The sequence below is a fragment of the Mesoplodon mirus genome, assembly GCF_964341445.2.
Source record: "Mesoplodon mirus genome assembly, chromosome: 2".
Taxonomy (NCBI): Eukaryota; Metazoa; Chordata; class Mammalia; order Artiodactyla; family Ziphiidae; genus Mesoplodon; species Mesoplodon mirus.
This window is the reverse complement of record NC_138977.1, coordinates 36063242-36088554: the sequence shown is the minus strand read 5'-3', so window position 1 is coordinate 36088554 and position 25313 is coordinate 36063242. Positions and strand designations below refer to the sequence as shown.

Here is a 25313-nt window from a genome sequence, read left to right as displayed (position 1 = left end):
ACAATTATTTACTCTAAGAGAAAAAGAAAATAGTACAAGAAAAGGAATATTCTGAATATAAATGAATATACTAATACAATATGTGGCTCAGTTTTGAGCAATGACATGGTCATAGTCACTATAAAGGTGGAATATTTTTTTAAATGCATGTCTGATACTGTAAAACCCAAGCTTCATTTTGTTTAATATTTATTTATTTGGCTGTGTCAGGTCTTAGTTGCAGCCCTCAGATCTTCGTTGTGGTGCAAGGGCTTCTCACAAGTTGTGGTGCACAGGCTCTAGAGCGCATGGGCTCAGTAGTTGCAGTGCAGGCTTAGTTGCCCCGTGGCATGTGGGATCTTAGTTCCCCGACCAGGGATCGAACCCACAACCCCTGCATTGGAAGGTGGATTCTTAACCACCAGACCACCAGAGAAGACCCATAAATGTTGAATATTAACATAAGCAAAAATAATGATAATTGTATAGGCAAAATGGGAGGAATAAAAGTCTAATGGATGGGGCCTCCCTGGTGGCGCAGTGGTTGAGAGTCCGCCTGCCGATGCAGGGGATACGGGTTCGTGCCCCGGTCTGGGAGGATCCCATATGCCGCGGAGCGGCTGGGCCCGTGGGCCATGGCCGCTGGGCCTGCGCATCCGGAGCCTGTGCTCCGCAACGGGGGAGGCCACAACAGTGAGAGGCCCGCATACCGCAAAAAAAAAAAAAAAAAAAAAAAAAAGTCTAATGGATGAAACATAAAGCTGAAAATTTTTTACTGTAATTGCATTTATTTAGCAAATGTTTATAGAATACTTACTATGTGCTAGGCAGTAAATGCTCCACAAATGCTATTCATTTAATCCTCATATTGGCTCCATGAGTTGGTACTATTACTTTTTTTTTTTGGCTGCACTACACCACGGCTTGTGGGATCTTAGTTCCCTGACCAGGGATTGAATCTGGACGCTGGGCAGTGAGAGCGTGGAGTCCTAACCACTGGATGCCAGGGAATTACCAGGTTGGTACTATCATTAATTCCAATTTGCTGATGAGGGAACAAAGTCACAGAAAACTTAGTTAACTTCCCCAAGACCAGTGGTTCGCAGCTGGGGGTTACATTTGGCAATGCCTGAAGACATTTTTAGTCATTATAGGTGGGGTGAGGGTGCTACTGGCATCTAATTGGTAGAGAACAGGGATACTGCTACACATCCTACAATGCACAGGATAGCTCCACACAACAAAAAATTATCTGGCACAAAATGTCAATTGTGCCTGTTAAGAGACACCGACAAGATGAACAGAAATGGTGAGTAGCAGAGCTGGGATTTGAATCCTAGCAGCTCTTGCCACCTTACTACGTTGACTGTCAATAGCAGCTCAAACATGTCATTTAGAAACATGAAGGTAATATCAGAAGAAAGAGCTGGAAAAGTTAAAAGTAGTTGCCTGTATGGAGCGATAACCTTGGGTAGGGAGTAAAGGCCAATAGAATATTTTTGTGTGTGTTGTTAGTTGTTGGTTATTAGGTTTTGTTGTTCTTGTTGTAGAAGGTCTGAAGAACTACGTGAATTATATTTATTTTTAAATGTTAAAATGGTTATGAGCATTCAAATCATAGACTAATTTTAACTTAATCATTGTTTCTCATATTTTCGAAGTGTTTAGTAATACGCATTTTATAAGAGCTGTCTCTCAGTAAATTTTGGTTGAATAAATGGAAGGAAGGAAAAATATTCATGAAGGACAGAATACACAAAAAGAGAACTTTCATCTTGATTGACATCTTGCATATCAAGTTCTAACTTGCAACATAATGAAGCATTTCAGACAGAAAATCCTGAAGATCTGGATTCCTAACGGAAAAACTATTTCAAACCTAATTATAAGCAAACAAGAATAAACAGCTTTACTAGATAATGCTAGATTACCAACTCTATCATTACATATATAAAAGCATCCATAATAGAGGAACAATGAAGTTATTTAAAACAAACAAACAAACAAACATTGAAAGCAAGTGAAATAAGGATGACTGTTATTATTCCTTTTTTATTTTTATTTTTTGGCCATGACACGTGGCTTGCAGGATCAAACCCAGGGCCTGGCAGTGAAAGCACCGAGGGATGACTTATTTTTAATAACTATTTTTAAATTCATAAATATCATGCAATCTTTAAAAATCTGTACAGAAAATACAAATCTAACTTGGAAGCTCACCAAACCCCTCAATATCTTGTACCAGTAACAATACATCTTTAACTTAACAGCATATACTGCAGAGAAGAGGAAGATGCCAAGTTCATGTCACTACTAGAGCAACAGATTGGATCAATAGATTACCTCACTCTTTATTCTCAGAGAAAACAAAAGCCATCTGCAAGAATCTTCCCCATCTCTATTTCCTCCCCCAAACTCTATTTTCTTCCTTTGGCTATCTCTGTTTAAGGTTCTGTATGTGTGCCTGTTTTTCTCCCTGACTATGTAATTTCACATTTTCAAAAAGCAAAAAAGAGGGGCTTCCCTGGTGGCGCAGTGGTTGAGAGTCCACCTGCTGATGCAGGGGACACGGGTTCATGCCCCAGTCCAGGAAGATCCCACATGCCGTGGAGCGGCTGGGTCCATGAGCCATGGCCACTGGGCCTGTGCGTCCGGAGCCTGTGCCCTGCAACAGAAGAGGCCACAACAGTGAGAAGCCCGTGTACCGCAAAAAAAAAAAAAAAAAAAAAGCAAAAAAGACATCAAAATGTATACAGTAATTAGTGCTGCTTCTGCTGCTGTCCACATTCAGTCCATTCCTCCCTGTCCCCTAGAGGTAACCATTTGTAACAGCATGGATTCTCTTAGTATTTCTTCATGTAAATACAAGCAAATCGAGATATGTACATATATATATATATTTCCTTATATTTCCCATATGCACTGTTCTATTTCTTGCTTTATTTCACATAAAGATACTTCGAATAAAATTTAATTATGGTAGCTAAAGTCTGGCCATCTTAGAAACACTCATTGTATAACAAATGAGAAAATTTAAGTCCAGGGAGATTATGTCTCTATTAAAGAGATGTAATTATTATTTAACAATTATTTAACAACTATTAAATAATTATTTAACAATTTAAAAAAGTTTTTCAGTTCTTAGGTACACTAAAAGAAAAATATTTTTAAAATCAAGTGTACATTTTCTATGTTTTTAGAAGTTACTAGGTGGGCTTCCCTGGTGGCGCAGTGGTTGAGAATCCGCCTGCCAATGCAGGGTACACGGGATTGAGCCCTGGTCCAGGAAGATCCCACATGCCGCGGAGCAACTAAGCCTGTGCGCCACAACTACTGAGCCTGCACTCTAGAGCCCATGAGCCACAACTACTGAGCCTGTGTGCCAAAACTACTGAACCCTGCATGCCTAGAGCCTGTGCTCCGCAACAGGAGAAGCCACCTCAATGAGAAGCCCGTGCACTGCAACAAACAGTAGTCCCAGCTCGCTGCAACCAGAGAAGAGACTGCATGCAGCAATGAAGACCCAGCAGAGCCAAAAAAAAAAAAAAAAAGTTACTACTTAAGCCAACTCAATAAAAATTTGTACCTAAACAAATACTATGTTTGGAAACAAAGTCACAATTAGACCTAATAATATCCCTTGTATTAAATAAAAATAAATCAGTGGTTTTAAAACGTGGCTAATTTTTTTTATCATTTTCTGTACTGCTAAATAGTAATTACTTAAAATTTCAATAATAAGCTTCTTTATCAAAGATTTTAATCTCTTATATTAAAAAATCATTCTTGATATAGTCAAAGATCATAAAACAAATGCTAAAAGCTTAAGTAAACACATTGAATTCAAATGTTTTCAACAAGATTTTAATGGGAAATTAAGGGGCTTAGAACTGTGTAAATACTTAAACCCTCCCACCTTCTTTCTACTATCTATTTCCCATCCCCCAACCCTATGCAACCTGGACTGCTCAGCTGGAAACATATTTCTTTAAGTGGAGCTCAGAATGGGGACTTGGTAGAGGAGAGAAAGAAAAATGCAGCACATAACAACCATCCACCAAGTTAACTCGGGAATACTACTCTTCACACTGCTCCAGTAAGGCTGATTTGGCCTGGAGCTGTGAAATCAAAGGAGAGTGAGTTTCTCTGTGGCCCTTCCAAGATTCTTCCAAAGACCAAAGCCTATTTTATGCTCTCAGTAAAACCACTATTCTATGGCCAATAGTATTTGAATGAATGGTTTTCTATTCCAATGCAAATTAATACTGTCTTTGGGATATATATTAAATTTATGAGTCCCTTTTATTTCAAGTGAGAAAAGAAATTACTTTGAAAATAGAGAGATGACCCAGCAGATAGTCACAAGTCATTGCAACACATCTGCTTGAATTTTTTAAGTCATATAGGCATACGCTTGTCTCAAATAAAAGACTACTAAAAGAAAGGAGAAGATCAGCTGAACGCCTTAAAACAGGGAATGATGTGACTTCCCTGGCAGTCTAGTCGTGAAGACACTGCAGGGGGCGAGGGTTCTATCCCTGGACAGGGAACTAAGATCCCGCATGCTGCTCGGTGCAGCCACAAAAAAACAAACAAACCCCCCCCCCAGAAAACAGGGAAAGAAAAAATTTCAACGTATATAAAATAATTAGAAGAAATTAAAACAGAAATTAAATAAGCAGAGAAGGTATTTGCCCCTTACAACTTTCCAGAGGTTAAAAAGAATAATGTGCTATCAAAAATACGATAGACCACATTCACAGAAAGATAGACAAGATGAAAAGGCAGAGGGCTATGTACCAGATGAAGGAACAAGATAAAATCCCAGAAAAACAAATAAATGAAGTGGAGACAGGCAAACTTCCAGAAAAAGAATTCAGTATAATGATACTGAAAATGATCCAGGACCTCGGAGAAGAATGGAGGCAATGATAGAGAAGATGCAAGAAATGTTTAACAAAGACCTAGAAGAATTAAAGAACAAACAAACAGAGATGAACAATAAAATAACTGAAATAAAAACTACACTAGAAGGAATCAATAGCAGAATAACTGAGGCAGAAGAACGGATAAGTGACCTGGAAATCAGAATGGTGGAATTCACTGCTGCAGAACAAAATAAAGAAAAAAGAATGAAAAGAAATGAAGACACCCTAAGAGACCTCCAGGATTACATTAAACGCAACAACATTAGCATTATAGGGGTCCCACCCAGAAGGAGAAGAGAGAGAGAAAAGACCAGAGAAAATATTTGAACAGATTATAGTCGAAAACTTCCCTAACATGGGAAAGGAAATAGCCACCCAAGTCCAGGAAGCGCAGAGAGTCCCATACAGCATAAACCCAAGGAGAAACACACTGAGACACACGGTAATCAAACTGGCAAAAATTAAAGACAAAGAAAAATTATTGAAAGCAGCAAGGGAAAAATGACAAATAACATACAAGGGAACTCCCAAAAGCTTAACAGCTGATTTCTCAGCAGAAACTCTACAAGCCAGAAGGGAGTGGCGTGATATACTTAAAGTGATGAAAAGAAAGAAGCTACAACCAACATTACTCTACCCAGCAAGGATCTCATTCAGATTCGATGGAGAAATCAAAAGCTTTACAGACATACAAAAGCTAAGAGAATTCTGCACCACCAAACCACCTCTACAACAAATGCTAAAGGAACTTCTCTAAGTGGGAAATATAACAGAAGAAAAGGACCTACAAATACAACCCCAAAACAATTAAGAAAATGGTCATAGGAAGATACATATCGATAATTACCTTAAGCGTGAATGGATTAAATGCTCCAACCAAAAGACACAGTCTCGCTGAGTGACACAAAAACAAGACCCATATATATGCTGTCTACATGAGACCCACTTCAGACCTAGGGACACAAAGACTGAAACTGAGGGGGTGGAAAAAGATATTCCATGCAAATGGAAATCAAAAGAAAGCTGGAGTAGCAATACTCATATCAGATAAAGTAGACTTTAAAATAAAGAATGTTACAAGAGACAAGGAAGGACACTACATAATGATCAGGGGATCAATCCAAGAAGAAGATATAACAATTATAAATATATATGCACCCAACATAGGAGCACCTCAATACATAAGGCAACTGCTAACAGTTATAAAAGAGGAAATCGACAGTAACACAATAATAGTGGGGGACTTTAACACCTCACTTATACCAATGGACAGATTATCCAAAATAAAAATAAATATGGAAACAGAAGCTTTAAATGACACAATAGACCAGATAGATTTAATTGATATTCATAGGATATTCCATTCAAAAACAGCAGATTACACTTTCTTCTCAAGTGCGCATGGAATATTCTCCAGGATAGATCACATCTTGGGTCACAAATCAAGCCTCAGTAAATTTAAGAAAATTGAAATCATATCAAACATCTTTTCTGACCACAACGCTATGAGATTAGAAATGAATTACAGGGAAAAAAATGCAAAAAACACAAATACTTAGAGGCAAATAATACCTTACTAAATAACCAAGAGATCACTGAAAAAAATCAAAAGGAAATCAAAAAATACCTAGAGACAAATGACAATGAAAACACAATGATCCAAAACCTATGGGATGCAGCAAAAACAGTTCTAAGAGGGAAGTTTATAGCTATACAAGCCTACCTCAAGAAACAAGAAAAATCTCAAATAAACAATCTAACCTTACACCTAAAGGAACTAGAGAAAGAAGAACAAACAAAACCCAAAGTTAGCAGAAGGAAAGAAACCATAAAGACCAGAGCAGAAATAAATGAAACAGAAACAAAGAAAACAATAGCAAAGATCAGTAAAACTAAAAGCTGGTTCTTTGAGAAGATAAGAAAAATTGATAAACCACTAGCCAGACTCATCAAGAAAAAGAGGGAGAGGACACAAATCAATCAAAATAAAAATGAAAAATGACAAGTTACAACAGACACCACAGAAATACAAAGCACCCCAAGAGACTACTACAAGCAATTCTATGCCAATAACATGGACAACTGGAAGAAATGGACAAATTCTTAGAAAGGTATCACTTTCCAAGACTAAACCAGAAAGAAATAGAAAATATGAACAGACCAATCACAAGTAATGAAATTGAAATGAAATCTTCCAACAAACAAAAGTCCAGGACCAGATGGCTTCACAGGTGAATTCTATCAAACATTTAGAGAAGAGCTAACACCCATCCTTCTCAAACTCTTCCAAAAAATTGCAGAGGAAGGAACACTCCCAAACTCATTCTATGAGGCCACCATCACCCTGATACCAAAAGCAGACAAAGATACTACAAAGAAAGAAAATTACAGACCAATATCACTGATGAATATAGATGCAAAAATCCTCAACAAAATACTAGGAAACAGAATTCAACAACACATTAACAGGATCATACAACATGATCAAGTGGGATTTATCCCAGGGATGCAAGGATTCTTCAATATATGCAAATCAAACAATGTGATACACCATATTAACAAATTGAAGAATAAAAACCTTCTGATCATCTCAGTAGATGCAGAAAAAGCTTTTGACAAAATTCAACACCCATGTATGATAAAAACTCTCCAGAAAGTGAGCATAGAGGGAAACTACCTCAATATAATAAAGGCCATATACGACAAACCCACAGCAAACATCATTCTCAATGGTGAAAAACTGAAAGCACATCCTCTAAGATCAGGAATAAGACAAGGATGTCCACTCTCACCACTATTTTTCAACATAGTTTTGGAAGTCCTAGCCATGGCAATCAGAGAAGAAAAAGAAATAAAAGGAATACAAATTGGAAAAGAAGAAGTAAAACGGTCACTCTTTGCAGATGACACGATACTATACATTGAGAATACTAAAGATGCCACCAGAAAACTACTAGAGCTAATCAATGAATTTGGTAAAGGTGCAGGATACAACATTAATGCACAGAAGTCTCTTGCATTCCTATACACTAATGATGAAAAATCTGAAAGAGAAATTAAGGAAACACTCCCATTTACCACTGCAACAAAAAGAATAAAATACCTAGGAATAAACCTACCTAGGGAGACAAAAGACATGTGTGCAGAAAACTGTAAGACACTGATGAAAGAAATTAAACATGACACAAACATATGGAGAGATATATCATGTTCTTGGATTGGAAGAATCAATATTGTGAAAATGACTATACTACCCAAAGCAATGTACAGATTCAATGCAATCCCTGTCAAATTACCAATGGCATTTTTTATGGAATTAAAACAAAAAATCTTAAAATTTGTATGGAGACACAAAAGACCCTGAATAACCAAAGCAGTCTTGAGGGAAAAAAACGGAGCTGGAGGAATCAAACTCCCTGACTTCGGAGTATACTACAAAGCTACAGCAATCAAGACAATATGGTACTGGCAGAAAAACAGAAACATAGATCAATGGAACAAGATAAAAGCCCAGAGATAAACCCACACACCTATGGTCACCTAACCTATGACAAAGGAGTCAAGGATATACAATGGAGAAAAGACAGTCTCTTCAATAAGTGGTGCTGGGAAAACTGGACAGCTCCATGTAAAAGAATGAAATTAGAACACTCCCTAACACCATACACAAAAATAAACACAGAATGGATTAGAGACCTAAATGTAAGACCTGACACTGTAAAACTCTTAGAGGAAAACATAGGAAGAACACTCTTTGACATAAATCACAGCAAGATCTTTTTTGATCCACCTCCTAGAGTAATGGAAATAAAAACAAAACTAAACAAATGGGACCTAATGAAAATTCAAAGCTTTTGCACAGCAAAGGAAACTATAAACAAGCTGAAAAAGACAACTCTCAGAATGGGAGAAAATATTTGCAAACGAATCAACGGACAAAGGATTAATTTCCAAAATATATAAACCCAGAAAAAACCATAATTAAAAAAGACACATGCACCCCAATGATCATTGCAGCATTATTTACAATAGCCAGGTCATGGAAGCAACCTAAATGCCCATCGACAGACGAATGGATAAAGAAGTTGTGGTACATATATACAATGGAATATTACTAAGCCATGAAAAGGAACGAAATTGAGTCATTTGTTGAGACGTGGATGGATCTAGAAACTGTCACACAGAGTGAAGTAAGTCAGATAGAGAAAAACAAATAGTGTATATTAACGCATATATGTGGAACCTAGAAAAATGGTACAGTTGAATCGGTTTGTAGGGCAGAAATTGAGACTCAGATGTAGAGAACAAATGTATGGACACCAAGTGGGGAAAGCTGCGGGGGGTGGGGGTGGGGTGCGATTGGGATTGACATGTATACACTGATGTGTATAAAATTGATGAGTAATTAGAACCTGCTGTATAAAAAAATAAATAAATAAAATTCAAAAACTCCAGAAAAAAAAAAGTGTATTTAAAGTAAAGAGATAATGGGCTTCCCTGGTGGCGCAGTGGTTAGGAATCCACCTGCCAATGCAGGGGACACGGGTTTGAGCCCTGGTCTGGGAAGATCCCACATGCCACGGAGCAACTAAGCCCATGCGCCACAACTACTGAGCCTGCGCTCTAGAGCCAGTGAGCCATGCGCCTAGAGCCTGTGCTCCACAACAAGAGGGGATAAGCAATGAGAAGCCCACGCACTGCAACGAAGAATAGCCGCTCCCGCGACTAGAGAAAGCCCCCGCGCAGCAACAAAGACCCAACGTAGCCACAAATAAATTTTTTAAAAATGTAAAGAGATGATGTTTAGTTACTATGCTTATATATATGAACACCATAAGAATGGTTTGTATATAACTACTGTTGTCATATTTTTAGCATGTGAATCACAAAATAACCACTTTCAAAATGCGTGAATAAAGAGATTCATTTTTTCTTTTTTAATTTATTTATTTTTGGTTGCATTGGGTCTCCATTGCTGTGCACGGGGGGGCTACTCTTCGTTGTGGTGAGCGGGCTTCTCACTGCGGTGGCTTCTCTTGTTGCGGAGCACAGGCTGTAGGCGCGCAGGCTCAGTAGTTGTGGCACACGGGCTTAGTTGCTCCACAGCATGTGGCACCTTCCCGGACCAGGACTCGAACCCAGGTCCCCTGCATTGGCAGGTGGATTCTTAACCACTGCGTCACCAGGGAAGTCCCGAGATTCATTTTTGTTTGTTTGTTTTTGTTTTGTTTTGCGGTACGTGGGCCTCTCACTGCTGTGGCCTCTCCCGTTGTGGAGCACAGGCTCCGGACGCGCAGGCTCAGCGGCCATGGCTCACAGGCCCAGCCGCTCCGCAGCATGTGGGATCTTCCCGGACCGGGGCACGAACCCGTGTCCCCTGCATCGGCAGGCGGACTCTCAACCACTGCGCCACCAGGGAAGCCCCTGAGATTCATTTAGAAGTCTGTAAAAAAAAGAAAAAAAAATGATAAGAACTGTAAAATATAGATTTTATCAGCTCTCTAATAAGGAAAATTAAATCAAGATTCTTCCTTGAAAATTATGTATATTCACAAGCAGGAAATTAAAAACAAAGAAAAACAGCAAGCACTTTATCAAAACTCCATCAATGATATTTCAGTCACATGAAATCCCCCCAAATGGGTGTTCTGTCTGAACAAATTTGTATGTTCACTCTTGTTCAGTTTTGTGTAGACAACTTATCTTTCTTTGATTTGTTTGTCATCATGCATATGTGTGCTATTTTGGTGAAGATTGAGATGTAAGAATTTGAAACTCTTTATACAATCTATATCTGTAGCTTTGAAGAGACTATCAATTTTAAAAAACATTATTAATAGGAATAAAAGCATAACATAACAGTTGAACTGAATGTCCTTGTATGTTACTAGTTGGCACTGATAAGTTTCTAGAAATTATGAAAACATGGTAAATCACTCTTCAAACACTGAAGTGGCGTGTGAACCAAAAGATTTGCAGAACTGATGCCCAAATAGAAATTAATTTTTTGTTAAAATATCATTAATCAGGTGTCAAGTATAATTGGAATTCTCAGAAGCATCATAGTAAATCTGAAAGTTTTTCCTTTCTCTTCAAAAGTACAAGAAATATTTATCAACTGTGAAAGTGAAAGTAATAACAAATATCCAATCCATTTATGAAAAAATAGAAAAATAAGCCAAAAGTAATCTCTAGCTCTTTCAAAGTAAAAAACAATCCCTATTGGGAAGAACAAAATTAAATGTCCAAGGCAAAATAGCTAATACATATTTGTTTATGTTTTTAGAAGTACATTATAAAATTATATTATTTTCAAGGGCTGGATGCCATATTACTAATATAAACATAGGATTTTCAATATATGATTTACAATAGTCGTATGAAACAGACAAAATTAAGCAACAGTTTTTGCACATATAGTGCAAATATTATCAAGACTTTGGTTTTACCAAAACTATACAAACTTTAACTTCATTCATGATAATATCAAATTAACTACCCTGGCTCTTTGTTTTCCCCTCCAAAACAGGCCTCTTGTGCCTCAAAGCTATTGTGGTTTACTTAGCTGAATCTATAACCAGAGCAAGACTGAAATAATCATCTATGTCATCTAAAAAATCCCCATTTACATGACACTGTGGGGGAAGAGAGAAGCAGTGGCCTGGCACTGATGACCATCAAAAAGAAATTGGGAACTAAACCTATAGACCCTGAAAGACTAGTAATTTGATAGGAAATTTTCTATACTAACTGAGAAACCAAGGATACTTTAAAACACTTTTAAAACCAAAAATAAAATTTTTAAATTTAATCTCTTTTATATTTTTGCATTTTAGTTGATAACTTACATTTATATTTTGATTTTACTACTGTAGTTATAGTTGAACATGTTATTAATACAATTGTTGAGGTGATATAAAAATTAATATATTATTTTATTAAAATATTGCATTATTAAAATACAAATAATTCATTTAAATTTTGTTTTAGATTGAAATAGCTCATAAAGTTCTTGTTTACTTAAAGATTCATGGAAAATCTCATTGTTAATACTTCTGTATGACTTGTTCGCCCTGCTGTCACCACCCACTAAACCTTAACTCTGATTGTAGTACCCCCATGCTGGGGATACTAAAGTAGCAGACACTGATGATTGCCTTAATAAACCAATATCCATTTCCAAACCCTGTTTCCCATGCTTGTCTTCTCTTGAGGGTAGAAAAACTAAGTACTTACTTCCCTGCTATCCTTGTAGTTAGGAGGACACAATTCTGGCCAATATTATGTAGGTGAAAAAGTACTGGAGCAAAGTCTTTTTGGAAAAGCTTTTAATTTTCTGTGTATAAATATATATAAAAGGAACAACCAGGGCTGGTCCCACCCTTTTCCATCCTTCTTTTGGTCTCGAAAGAGGATCATACATCTGGAGTTATAGCAGTCCTCTTATAATTGTAAGAGGAAAACAAATAGAATTGCAGTGACCCTGGCTTGAACATCAGAAGCAGTTGCCCTACCACCTGGTTTCATGTGAGAAAAATAACCCTTTTTGTTTAAGCCACTTCTTATCAGATATTCTATTACTTGGAGTCAATAGATATTTGATGCACTGCCCTCAAAGAGTTCATATTTATGGAGAAAAACATGGTCAGATGCCCAAAATCAATGACTAGGCTTTAACTGTAAGACAGCTCTCTTATCTTAATTAAAGAGAATGATACTGATCCTCATCTCATCCTCCTGCAGTATTTTGATTATCAGAGTCTGGCTATTTGCTGAAAGGGAGGGCTGGTGATCTCTCAAAGCGTCTATTTGAATGAGTTTATGCACAGAAGTGCTTTTACTTTTGGTTCAAGGGAAAGAGTAGTATGTGTGTGAGTGCATGTATGTGTAGGGTGATGACAGTAAAGGGAAAGGCATGGCATGGTGACTACCTCCCTTTGCCCCCATCCACATAAAGTAGTTAATTTCATCAGAGACCTTGTGATATAATGAACATAAGCAATGCTGCTTCAAGAACCAAGTGACAAAGTATGGCACAATGGTGGCCTTGCTTCTACAGTTGAGCCCAGACCAGCTCTTGTTCATTGGTGAGCAGCTTTGGGAGCACTGAGAGATAATCCCCTTGAGACCAGAATGGATTCTCTTCTGGAGATATCAGCAGCGGTGGAAGCGGCAAGCTCCCTACTGCAAGTGATGTTCAGGCATTAGACTTTCAGGAGAAGGTTTGAGGACAAGAACAAAGACAAACATTACAGAGGACATATGAACTATCTCTTGGGGAATCCTGGAAATATGGGAAGTAGGTGAGACGTTTTCAGGAGTCTGGGGGCCCTGTGGGAGCGGAAGGGGCTAAATTTGTATTATTAATGTAACTCGAATCCAGTCCATACCTCAAGCTGGTGAGAGTTTTAAAGAATGATTTTTGGCTAACAGGTTGTTAGCTAACAGATACTTTAACTCTTCATCTAATTCAAATCGCCATTGGTGGTACTGAGAAGACTTCCCATTAAGAGAACTGGACAAGAGAAAGGAAGATCATTCAAAGTACAATGAAGCAAGAGAATGCTTATTGAAACCTAAGTAATTGGAGTATATTCTCTTATCAAAGGCAATAAAGTTCATTCTTCTTTGAGTTCATATTAATGGCAAAGTTTAGTAACTGTTTTGAGAGAGTAGAAAAGTCTCTTTCCCTCTCCACAGTCCAAGACTATATATGCAATATTATTATTATTTTTAAAACATCTTTATTGGAGTATAATTGCTTTACAGTGGTGTGTTAGTTTCTGCTGTATAACAAAGTGAATTAGCTATACATATACATATATCCCCATATCTCCTCCCTCTTGCGTCTCCCTCCCACTATATGCAATATTAATGTCTCTTCTATTTGCCCTTCTTCCTTTTTCTCTCTCCCTCCCTCAGTAGAGTGATATCAGCCAACAATCAACAAAGATTAATATTTTCTGAAGACATTGTGTATAAGATACTGTGTTCAGCATTACACAGGAATTTTTCAAAGTAAAATAGAAGCGCTATTAAATGACCTTCATTTAGTCAAACCATGAGATTAATGTTCTCCATTCCCTCTGTAAGACACACAGACTAAGGTCTGTGGCCTTTGAAGGTTTACTAATGGGCTATATCATTGTATACGCACATTTGTTCTTACTCCAGCTGTTACAACTACTAAGAGCCATTCATTCATTCCCTTAATAGTGTCTGAGTACCTACTATGTGACAGGCATCGTTCTAGCAGTTAGGGACACAGGAGTGAATAAAACAGACAAAAATCCTGCCCTTATGAAGCTTACATAAAAATCAATTGTTTTAGTTTTCCAAACTCTTAATGTTAGTTATTCTTGCTAATGTAATTAGGTAATTTAAATTTTATATACTTTATTAAGTATAAGTGTAAAAGATATTTTTCCTATTGCAAATGAAGTTGAAGTGGTAAATTTTATGTTATATATATTTTACAACAATTTTTAAAAGTTGAATGCTACAGAAAGGAGGCTGAAACATTGCTGAAAGAAATAGATAAGATTCAAATAAGTGGAAAGACATCTCATGTTCATGGATTGGAAGGCATTAAAAAATTAAAATGTCCATACTATTCAAAGCAGTCTACAGATTTGATACAAATTCTATGCAAATTGAAATGACATGTTTACAGAAATAAGAATACCCATCCTTAAAATAAGGTAAAAAATATAATAAAACAAAACAAAAAGAAATAATTATAAACAATAAAAAAAAAAGAAAAGAAAGACAAATTACTGCCACAAATTACCGGAAGCAAGAAAACTGGAATATATTATACAAATATAGAAATAGTCTAAGTCATATTATTTCATGAGTATCCTTAGGTTCTATGTTTCCTTTAACAAAAAACAAAACAGAAAATTGTAAATTTTGCATATGAGAAGGGTTTATGTAAAAAAGACAACCTGGAACTCTAAACAGCAGATTCATGGTCAGAAAGGCCTTGACACAGCATCAAAAGATTTGCTAATGAATGCATAATGACAGGTTTTTAGTAAAAGTAAAATGCCTAAGTTATATATGTATAATTTTTTACAGTTCCCTACTTTAACTTTTTAGATGAACCAAAGGACTGCTTAGCTTCAGTTCTCCAAGACAAATTTCCTCTCTTCATGTGGTTGTAAAGTGTGGCAGGTTCAATATTTCTCCCATTTATATGATATCATAAGCCTGGATTTTGCCCTAAACTGATAACCAGTTTCCATAAATAAGACCATTTTCCTCCTAAGTTTTCTTTTAGACATTACAGGGGAGAATGAAAAAATCAAGGCAATCAACTCTTGAGAAATTTTTTACAAAGTGATCCTTTATTTTATTAAACATTCCAATTCCACCTAACAGCACCTTTTCTTGTGCAGCAGTTCGCTCTCATCAGACAGTGTAAAATCACCCTCTTTAAGACAAAACATAAACTAGAAAGCTTAACTTCTGATTTGGTTTCCATTTCTGGGAACACACAAAAAAATCAAGATTAACAGTCATGAATCCTAAGGCAAGTCCCAGTAGGTCAGATTTAGATGACAGCATATTCACATTAAATTACTTTGTGTATGTTGAGACATGGCTAAGTTTCAAAAAGCAGAAGGGCTGTGCTTATTTGCCATACTCCCTTCAACCAAAGTGAAGAGGCGGTTACATAACCTGCCAGGGCAAGTAGTAGAAATGAGTCAGACAGGGCCAGCCCTAGAAAAAATTGTGAATTAGGCAGTTTGACTTCAGTGCCGCACCCCTTTAGTACTACATATACTTCTCTGATCCCCTCCCTTGGGATCATCAGCCCTAAGGGCCACCCTCATACTACATACCTCTTCCCCACCAAATTCCTTTCTCTCATTCTTTCTCTTCCACTCATAATGAAACTAGCTTCCCCTCATTCCTCCTTCCCCTTCATTAATTAAAATTTACCTCTCCAGTATCTCTCACCCTCCAGGTTTAAAGTGACAACTACTTAATCTGATAAATCAATCATATTAATATGCAAAGAGAGAAAGCTGGAAGGTAAAGCTTCAAACTTTTGACGGTAAAACTTCAAACTTTTAAAGTTAACACCTTGTAGTTTAACTCATTAGTGACTAAAAGTGAGAATTACCAGCTGAGGCATTCAGGGGAGAGCTATTTTGAGTCAGGTAGAGTACTTGGCAAATCAAGCAGGAGTAGGGTGAATGCTTTTAACCTAACAGGGTGCCAGCCCTAATCAGAGTAACTAATAAGCCCTGGTCAGTTTGGGGCCAGTAGGGGGAAATTGGAAAAGAGCCAAGAATCTGGCCAGCAAAGAAAAGCAGAAGATACAGAAGCACCACAATTAAATTTTTTTGACTCAACCTTTCATAGGACTGGCTAGCCCTGGCACCTAGTAAATATTTTCTAAAGTTTGTCTTCAGAATGAAAGAGATTATATAAAATTTATTTCTCATTTAGACTAAAACACTAATTCCAAAAATCTGTACAGCCTTGGTTATTGCTGTTATTTGATTTTTTAAAACAGTGCTTTAAAGTTCACAAATCGTTTTCATACACGTATTTCATGTAATCCTATTGAATACTGAAAGAACATTACAGGCTATTATATGTGGAATATATCAGCTATTCTTATTTCCTTCACTTTATAGAAGAGGAAAATGATGCTCAAAGAAGTTAGGTGACTTGCCAAGATTTGTACTTAGGTCTTCTGAGTACAAATGCTGTGCTCTTTCAGTGTACTGAGCTACAAGGCTGCCTCCCAATGTTTAGAGTTATCTTTGCCATTGCTGTCATGTAACTCTACATCCTAGGGGAATTCTCACATTCTAAAGAGAGTTCAGCTACCACCAAAAGAAAATAACCTGCTTATTCAATGGATCTGAGGGTAACTGTAGTCCTATCTGGTTTCCATTGCTGCATTTTTTCCCTAGCTAATTCTTGGTTCACTTGGAAGTGTTAGTACTGCCTCACAAAGTCTTCCTTAAGCACTGTCAGAGTTTGTGCTCCAGTTACCTGCTCATGTTTTGGTGGATTACTTATCTTGCTTCTGATTCTCACCTGGGCAAAGTTCCCATCGCAGTCCTTACTCTGTAAGCAAGAAAGGATAATATGTTTCTGGGTTTAAAGGTGGAAAAAAAACACTAGCATAGTTAGTACAAGCCAGAATACAAATATTTTATATTGAGATGAACATAAGAAGCCAGCTGGAAAAAGACTGCTATTTACAGATTTAGATTAGCCTAGAATTCATTTCAACCTTTGAGGTGCCCCCAGGGAAGTCCCTGAATTTTTAATTTAACTTAAATTTAATTAATTTACCAAAATTTTTTTCTCATGATGAAAACTCTTAAGATCTACTCTCTTAGCAACTTTCAAATGTACAATAGAGTATTACTAACTATAGTCCCTTTGCTGTACGCTACATCCCCAGGACTAACTTATTTTCCAGCTGGCAGTTTGTCTTTTAACCCCCTTGACTTTTTATACAGAAGTAAACATGGGACTTCCCTGGTAGCACAGTGGTTAAGAATCCATCTGCCAATGCAGTGGACACGGGTTCGAGCCCTGGTCTGGGAATATCCCAAATGCCGTGGAGCGACTAAGCCTGTGAGCCACAACTACTGAGCCTGCGGTCTAGAGCCTGCAAGCCACAACTACTGAGCCTGCATGCCACAACTACTGAAGCCCACACAACTAGAGCCCGTGCTCCACAACAAGAGAAGCCACCGCAGTGAGAAGGCTGCGCACCACAATGAAGAGTAGCTCCCACTCGCCGCAACTAGAGAAAGCCCGTGCGCAGCAACAAAGACCCAACACAGCCATAAATAAAGAAAGAAACAAATAAATAAATAAAAGAAATGGAGTGTGAATTTAAAAAAAACAAAAAACAAAAGTAAACATGCTTGTTGTGATGATTTTAAATAAAAATCCTCATAGAAACCACTGTTAACAGTACAAATATCGCCCTATATATAGATATAAGTACTTTTGAACAGAAATCAGATCATTCTGTATGGCCACTTGATTTTGTCACTAGGTAATATATGTGGGTGACCATAGTTAATTTAAGCAATCCACCATTATGGACATTTACTTTGTTTTTAGTTTTATTTATTTTTTATACAGCAGGTTCCTATTAATCTATTTTATACATATTAGTGTATACACATCAATCCCAATCTCCCAATTCACCGCCCCCCCACTGTCTCCACTTGGTGTCCATATGTTTGTTCTTCACATCTGTGTCTATATTTCTGCCTTGCAAACTGGTTCATCTGTACCATTTTTCTAGATTCCACATATATGTGTTAATATACAATATTTGTTTTTCTCTTTCTGACTTACTTCACTCTGTATGACAGTCTCTAGGTCCATCCATGTCTCTACAAATGACCCAATTTCGTTCCTTTTTATGGCTGAGTAATATTCCATTATATATATATGTACCACATCTTCTTTATCCATTCTTTTGTCGATGGGCATTTAGGTTGCTTCCATGACCTGGCTACTGTAAATAGTGCTGCAATGAACATTGGGGTGCATGTGTCTTTTTGAATTATGGTTTTCTCAGGGTTTATGCCCAGTAGTGGGATTGCTGGGTCATATGGTAGTTCTATTTTTAGTTTTTTAAGGAACCTCCATACTGTTCTCCATAGTGGTTGTATCAATTTACATTCCCACCAACAATGCAAGAGGGTTCCCTTTTCTCCACACCCTCTCCAGCTATTTTTAATTTTATGACTATCAACAATACTGCAAAGAATATTCTTGATCATATCTCTGGTTATGTGTATAAATATTTCTATAGGATAAATTTCTAAAATGGAGTAAGTTAAAGGTTATAAACATTATAAATTATGAAAGACACTGCAGTTGCACTCCCAAATGGAATAAGCCAACTTATAATCCTACCAATAATGATGAGACAATATCTATTTCACATATTTTCACCAATATCAGATATGTCTTTAAAAGTATTTTTCTAATTTGATAATATTTTTCTAATTTGATAGTTATAAATATCTCATTTTGTTTTAATTTTTATTTATACAGTTGTTTTATTTTTAAATATTCATTACTTTTCTGAATTTCTTCTTTTGTAAATATCATATTCATTGTCATTTTATTACTCTATAGAAGCTTTACATGTTATGTAGTAAAATTTACAAATTCTTTTAAGGTTTCGGGGGACAAATGGATAGCTGCTGCTGCCACCAAAATAAATTCCATATGGATCAAAGAATAAACTGTGAAGGCTATAAAAGTTCTAGAAGAAAACATGGGATAATATTTTCGATAACAGAAAATAGAATGGCTTGTAAGCATATAAAAAGATGCTCATAGGAGAATGGAAATTATAGCTGTAATGTGGTAGCATTTTGTATCTATTAGACTGGCAAAGATCAAAAAGTTTGATGATACTGTGTTGGTGAGGGTGTGAAGAAACAGAGCACACTATCAAACTTTCCATATGTATTAGGATGACTGTAACTTGTACCACTTCTTGGTTTTGTCTACCAAAATGTAAAATGTTACTCTAACTCATCTTTTATTACTTCTAAAAGGTTTTCTATTGATCCCTGGAGTTTTCATATAATGTGAAAACAGATGACAATCCTAACACTTTCAGTATTTAATTTCTTGTTTCTATTCCATATCTAATTTCATTGGCTGTCATTGCCTTAATGGTGTGATGGTGGGCGTTCTTGGCCTTGTTCCTGATTTCAGCAGGAATAAGTACAGTGTTTCATTATTCAGCAAGTTTCTGGCTTTGATATAAAAATACATTCTTTAAAAATTTTTATTAAGGAGTGATGCTGGATTTTACAAAATCCTTTTCATTATCAATTAAGACACACACAGCTTTTCTCCTTTGACTTATTAATATAGTCAACTATATGAATAAGTTTTCTATTATTGAATTATTCTTATATACCTGGCATAATTCCTCTTAACTTTGGCATATCATTTGCAATGTAGTTCTAGTTTCTATTGTTAATATTGTATTTTAATTTTATATTATATCCAAAAGGAGATTGACCTATAGATTTCTCTTTTGTGTACTCTTTATCAGATTTTGGTATCACAGCCATTTATTTTAAAACCAGCCTTTCAGCTCATACAAAACAGAAGGATTACTAGTGAAAAAGCCTTGAGGGCAATCACCTGAAATGGTCTTAATGCAAAAAAAAAAAAGGAAAAATGCTCACAACACTGTGGTTTGTCTACTTTTGTGAAAATTTCCAACACTATACTCTTTATACTTTCTTTCTGACATGAATTCACAAGTTATTCCAAGTATTATGGATGTTGCTTTTCTTTCTAATAAATACATGAACTTTCTTTCAGTGGCAAACAGAGGCAGATGTTCCATGAAGGCTTTTATTCTCACGAAACCACCTCTCCCTCTCTACCTTACCACCCTGATACTTCAACCAGAACATTTAAAAACTACTTCAGAAAATGGGGGAAAGGGCTCCAATCCTTCATCTTATTTACTTTAACCACTCTATTCCTGCTGCTGCACTTTGGTTTTACTTTGTTTCCTTCAAATGTCTTTCTTCATCTTTGCTTCTTTCATCCCACTCCCTACCCTTCAAAGCCCAGTTTAAATTCCTTTCCTCCTTAATCTGACTAATCCAGCCCTTTCTACATACCACAGACTTTCTCTCATTGACTACTGCACTCAGTGTTTGGCTGCACATTCTAACTATAATCTCAAATTGTTTATAGAATGCTAGTTTTCTTTCTTAGGCTCTGTGGTTATCTCCTTGAGGGCAGGACCCTTATCTTAAAATTCTGCTGTGCATTTGCTATTGTTTAGCGCTGTGAGTAATCAGATTCAGTGCACATTTGCAAGGCATATTTGACTGAACACATCCATCACAGATATTCATTTAGTAAATGAGATAATGAAAACTCAAGGCTCGCCAAAGGTAAACAATTACTATTAATTCCCTCATTCATCATACGTGTACAGAAGCCTCAGGGGCTAGGGTTGCAGCTCTAACTTTGCCTCAGATCTCTTCATTTTGGAACCAGCCATGAAGTTAAGTTTCACCTAGGGCTCAACAAACATTAGGGGTCCAAGACTAAATTAACTCCCAGGTCCCCTTGTACCAGGTTTACCTCATACTTCTGAGAATAAACCCAAACTTTTGAAACTCAAATGACAAGATACCATTCGCTCATGAATTCAGTAAGACTTCCTTGTAAATTGTTGAAACCCAAACTTTTTAGCTTGCAGGAGGGTCATAGCTGCTAGGACATACTTCTGCCAAGTTGTAATGTGTAGTCCTATAGAAAAATGGATGCCTTTATCTTATTCCATTTTGTCAAACATTTTACTTATTTTTTTTAACTTTAGGATTATCTGAGCTTTAGAAGGAAAATTATACACTTCAGAAGGAGAATTTATACTTTTTTTTTTTTTAACAAATATGAGAATGTGAGTTTTCCTGAGGGCATTTGGGGTTGACCGAGTGTTGCCACCACACCTTTGAAGATCACTTTACAACTGTGGGAATACTCACCGAGATGTTTTCATTGACCCCGTCATTTCCAAGTCGCTATATTGCTGCAGGGAGCTGGCACAGCCCTGCTCTTTCTCTCATTCTTCTTCTCACCCTTTCAAAGCCCAAATCCGGCCGGTGGGAATATGGAAACAAGGCTGGAGGCAAGGGAGGGCAAGGGGGGAGTGGTTATTTCGATTGACAGGGGAAGAGCAGGGCATTTTTCACTCTCCCTCGCACTCCGCTGGGCCACAAAGTTCTGTTTCTGAAGTTGGAAGTGTGGGGGCGGTCGGCTGCATTTTCAACTTGGCCAGAAATTAGGAGCCCACCCCGCAGGGGCTAAGAACTTCGCTGCCAGGCCATCAACCTGAGCGTCTGGCAAGCCAGAAGAACGCGAAAAGCCAGGCCCAAGACTCCAGTTGTCATGGGAACCTGGGCGCCTGTCTCCCCGGCGACCTTGTCCCTAGGGAGGGGCGGGGCTGGAGGGCCGTCGGGCCAATGAGGCCGAGGGGACGGCGAGGTCGGAGATCCGCTGTGCTCCGGGAATCCGGGGAGGGTTGATTGACATGAACTGGGCGGAGCCGGTGCGGGTGCGTGAGGTGTCGCCCGAGTGGAGCGAGTAGCTCCGGCAGCCGCGGCGCGGTGAGGGAGACACACCATGGTTACAACCCCTAGAGACCGTGTTGCTGGCGAGCAGCACTCCCTGGCTTCCCGGTCCGCCTCTGCCGCTTCGGCAGCGCTCGGAGCCGGCCGCAGGAGTTGAGCAGTTCCGCACCAGAGGGTTTGGCGAAGCCCTTGCAGGCGTACGGGGCAACAGAGGGCCGGGAAGGGTGCGCGAGCGCTCGAGGGTCAGGCGGTCGGCCGGGGTCGCGGCTGGAGGGGCGTTTCGGAGGCGTGGAGGAGGAGGAGATGCTGCTCCTCTTTTCCCCCTCCCCAGGCTCCTTCTCCAGCTCCTTCGGCCCACGCTCGCAGCCGCTTGGGGAAGAAGAAGTGGAGGCTCTCGGCGCCCGCGGGGGCTGCCGGCTGCCCACCCCTACGCCGCGTCCCCTCAGCCCTCGTCCCGCGCTCCAGTAGTAGGACCGGGTCTCCGGAAGAGCAGGTAAGGACGAGAGCTGGCTTGGGCTCTGGACTGCGTGTGTGGAAAGTGCCCAACAAAGTGCACCGCGCTCGCTCTCTTCCTCCTCTCTTTGCTTTTGCCCCAACCCCTAAAATCAGCCCTGTTGCCCTGGTGGAAGGAACTTTTTTTGGTTGGAGTGTTTTGGTGTGTTAGGTGGGGATGGGGTTACTGGGGTGGGGAGGAATGAGATGATGTTTTATTGTGAATTAGGTAGATCCACCTTCTCCGCGGAGGAAAGTCGGATTCTCGGGAATTAAACCCCAGAGGGGGTAAGAGATTGTGGGGTAATAGAGAGTGACATTGCCCCATCATGCTACTACATCTCTGCCCTGTGCGTGCTAAGGGAAGGGCTCCCAGAGTCTGTTTCTAATTTCTGTAAATGATTGTGGACATGGTGTGGTTAGAGGCCGCCGAAAAGAATGTGTGTATGTAAGGGCTCGGAGAAGAGGGGGTTGGGTGGTAGGGAAGAGGGGGCAGAGGGAGAGACACTGCCTGATGCAAGCTCTTTTATTGCTTTTCTCTGAGTGGAGCTAACCACCCCTCTCCCTCTCGCCTTTACTCATTACAAGATACAGCAGTACGGAAAGCTGGAAAGCTAAAGTTTGGTAGAGGCAAGAAAGTTTTTACAAAGTTTAATTTCCCTCTGTTGTGAATACACTGGAGAAGGGGTAATGGGGAGAAATATTACCACTAAAATAGATTAACAGCAATGCAGTTTTCATTGGCCTTACACATATATGGTCGACACCTCCATACACTTCCAACTAATCTCTTGGACAGCCTTGTGTCATTTTCGTTTAATTGCATCTTTGAAATAGCAAACGCGGTGACTTCATGGAGAGCTGCCTGGAGCTGAATTTACCTCTCAGAAAATGGGGCAATCGGGTTTGTTTTCAAGGCGGGGACCTAAACGAAATGTAGGACACCTGATCTGTGGGTTGAAGAGTGCAGGTAACTAATTAGAAAGATTTTAAAATTTAGATCTACAGAGTTTACTAAAGGATGGGGAAAAAATGGAAGTCGTTGTATTATGAAACAAGCGTTGGTATTTTCCCAAATTCTTGTTGACTGGGTTGGGAGGGTCAACGTGAAAACTTGCTTCCTGCTCATTGGCTGTTTGTGTTGGTGCTATGATACAAATTATTTCTTATGTTAATATCATTAGCATTATTTATTAAGTTCATGCAGGTATTGATTCAGTAAATTCGTACAGAGGCGAATTGACTGCTTTATTGTCCAATCTTAAGTTTATTATACTTTTTTCATAATAACTTTGTATTCTAACTTTGATGTTCTAGAGGCCTTGTGGAAGTATGTGTCGGGGAGATGGTAGGATGGAAGCTGGAATTAAAAGTAGAAAAAATATCTAGGGTTAGTTATTAAGAAAAGGAACTAATTTGAAGTGTGTTTCACTTTTACATGAACTTTTTAAATTTTTTATTTATTTAATTTTTATTGGAGTATAGTTGATACAAGAACTTTTAAAAAAAATCTATTATGTAGGTTTGAATTTACATTTGTCCCACCAAAACTTTTACTTGCATGTAAAGCCTGCTGTTTTTCGGAGGGTGATTACCAGCATCTGAAAATATTTATAAATAGCTTTTCATGTCACAAGAAACACGCATACACAAACCATTAAAACCAGTGTCAATTGCAAAGATGGATTTTGATACTATGATGGGGTCAAAAGTTGTAAAACTTACATTATGTTTTTCTGGAGGCATGCCTCAAATGCAGGAAGTGAATGTGAGAATTGGCTAATTGTTTCTGGTAGATGATAGGTATCAATCTTGAAATGAATGGAATTTATGTAGTTTTTTATTAAGAAAAACAGGTCAAATCCTTGCTTTATTCTGCTTTTAATAGGTCAGGGATTGGATGAGGGGCATTGTAGCTTCTCCTATATCAATTGAGTATGTATTTTTCCAGCTCATCTTATTGCCCGTTCCAAATGAGCTAGAGAAAGGGACTACTGAGAATAAGCTGCTGCAGCTTCTTCCTCTTCTATTTTTTTTTTAACATCTTTATTGGAGTATAATTGCTTTACAATGGTCTCTCTTTTTTTTTTTTGACAAGAGTTTGTAATTGTTAAATAAACTACAAAACATTTTTTGTGGTATAATCAAATTGTAATCAATACCAATTGAAATCGAAAGGAAACACTGCCATACTCCAAGCCTGTGCATTTAGGAGTTACTCCTGTCAACATTTTCTTATTTTGGAATATGCTTTGGGAGAAATTTGTGCCATTAGTTAGAATAGAGAATTGAAGGTTTTCTCCTCTCAGGCCTCTGATGTAACCAAGTGTGACTCATTTGAGTTAATGTCCCTTTACACAGCTGGAGCCTGAAAAAGGAGAAAGGATATTGGGTCTCAGAATAGAAGGATTAGTGCTGATAGGAAGGGTGAGGGTCTGTTGCTCTGGATTTCCAATTTTTTCCACTGACAACTTTTCTTAATTTGAAAATTAAGATGGGTTGAACAACCCAGGAACTGGATCTTAAAAGCTTTTAATGAGTAATTTATATAGAACATCAATGATCTAAGTTAAAGTTACATAGTCACTGTAAGCATGTCACATCAAAACTGTGGTCTGTAAACTGCTCCATGAGGAGTAATTCCAGTAATCCTGTGAGTCTAGGGGGCAAAATGAAAACATCTTTAAGACCCCTGTCTTATTCTTGTTTAGTGTCAGTCACTGTGAATAAGCATCCTGTCCTATCCTGTATGAAGAATGTATAACTATAGCTAATAGCTTGTGAGGCAGTAGGA

General features: G+C 38.1%; 1 protein-coding gene and 1 long non-coding RNA gene across 9 annotated transcripts in view; one reads left to right on the top strand and one right to left on the bottom strand.

Moving 5' to 3' along the window:
- Positions 1–2568: 2568 nt before the first annotated feature.
- On the bottom strand, positions 2569–21545 carry LOC309795960. The gene is made up of 3 exons (XR_014292395.1): positions 21443–21545; positions 16968–16997; positions 2569–2644 (listed from the first exon to the last, which is right to left on the bottom strand). It is a non-coding gene; the product is annotated as an uncharacterized lncRNA (long non-coding RNA).
- A 478-nt stretch (positions 21546–22023) lies between these two features.
- Positions 22024–25313, top strand: part of PTPN13 (protein tyrosine phosphatase non-receptor type 13) — a 225054-nt gene continuing 221764 nt past the window's right edge. For all 8 annotated transcript variants that reach the window (XM_082632173.1, XM_082632172.1, XM_082632169.1 and 5 more), the window contains exon 1: positions 22024–22520. The gene's annotated coding sequence lies outside the window, so the exon portion shown is untranslated. The remainder of the gene's footprint in view (positions 22521–25313) is intronic.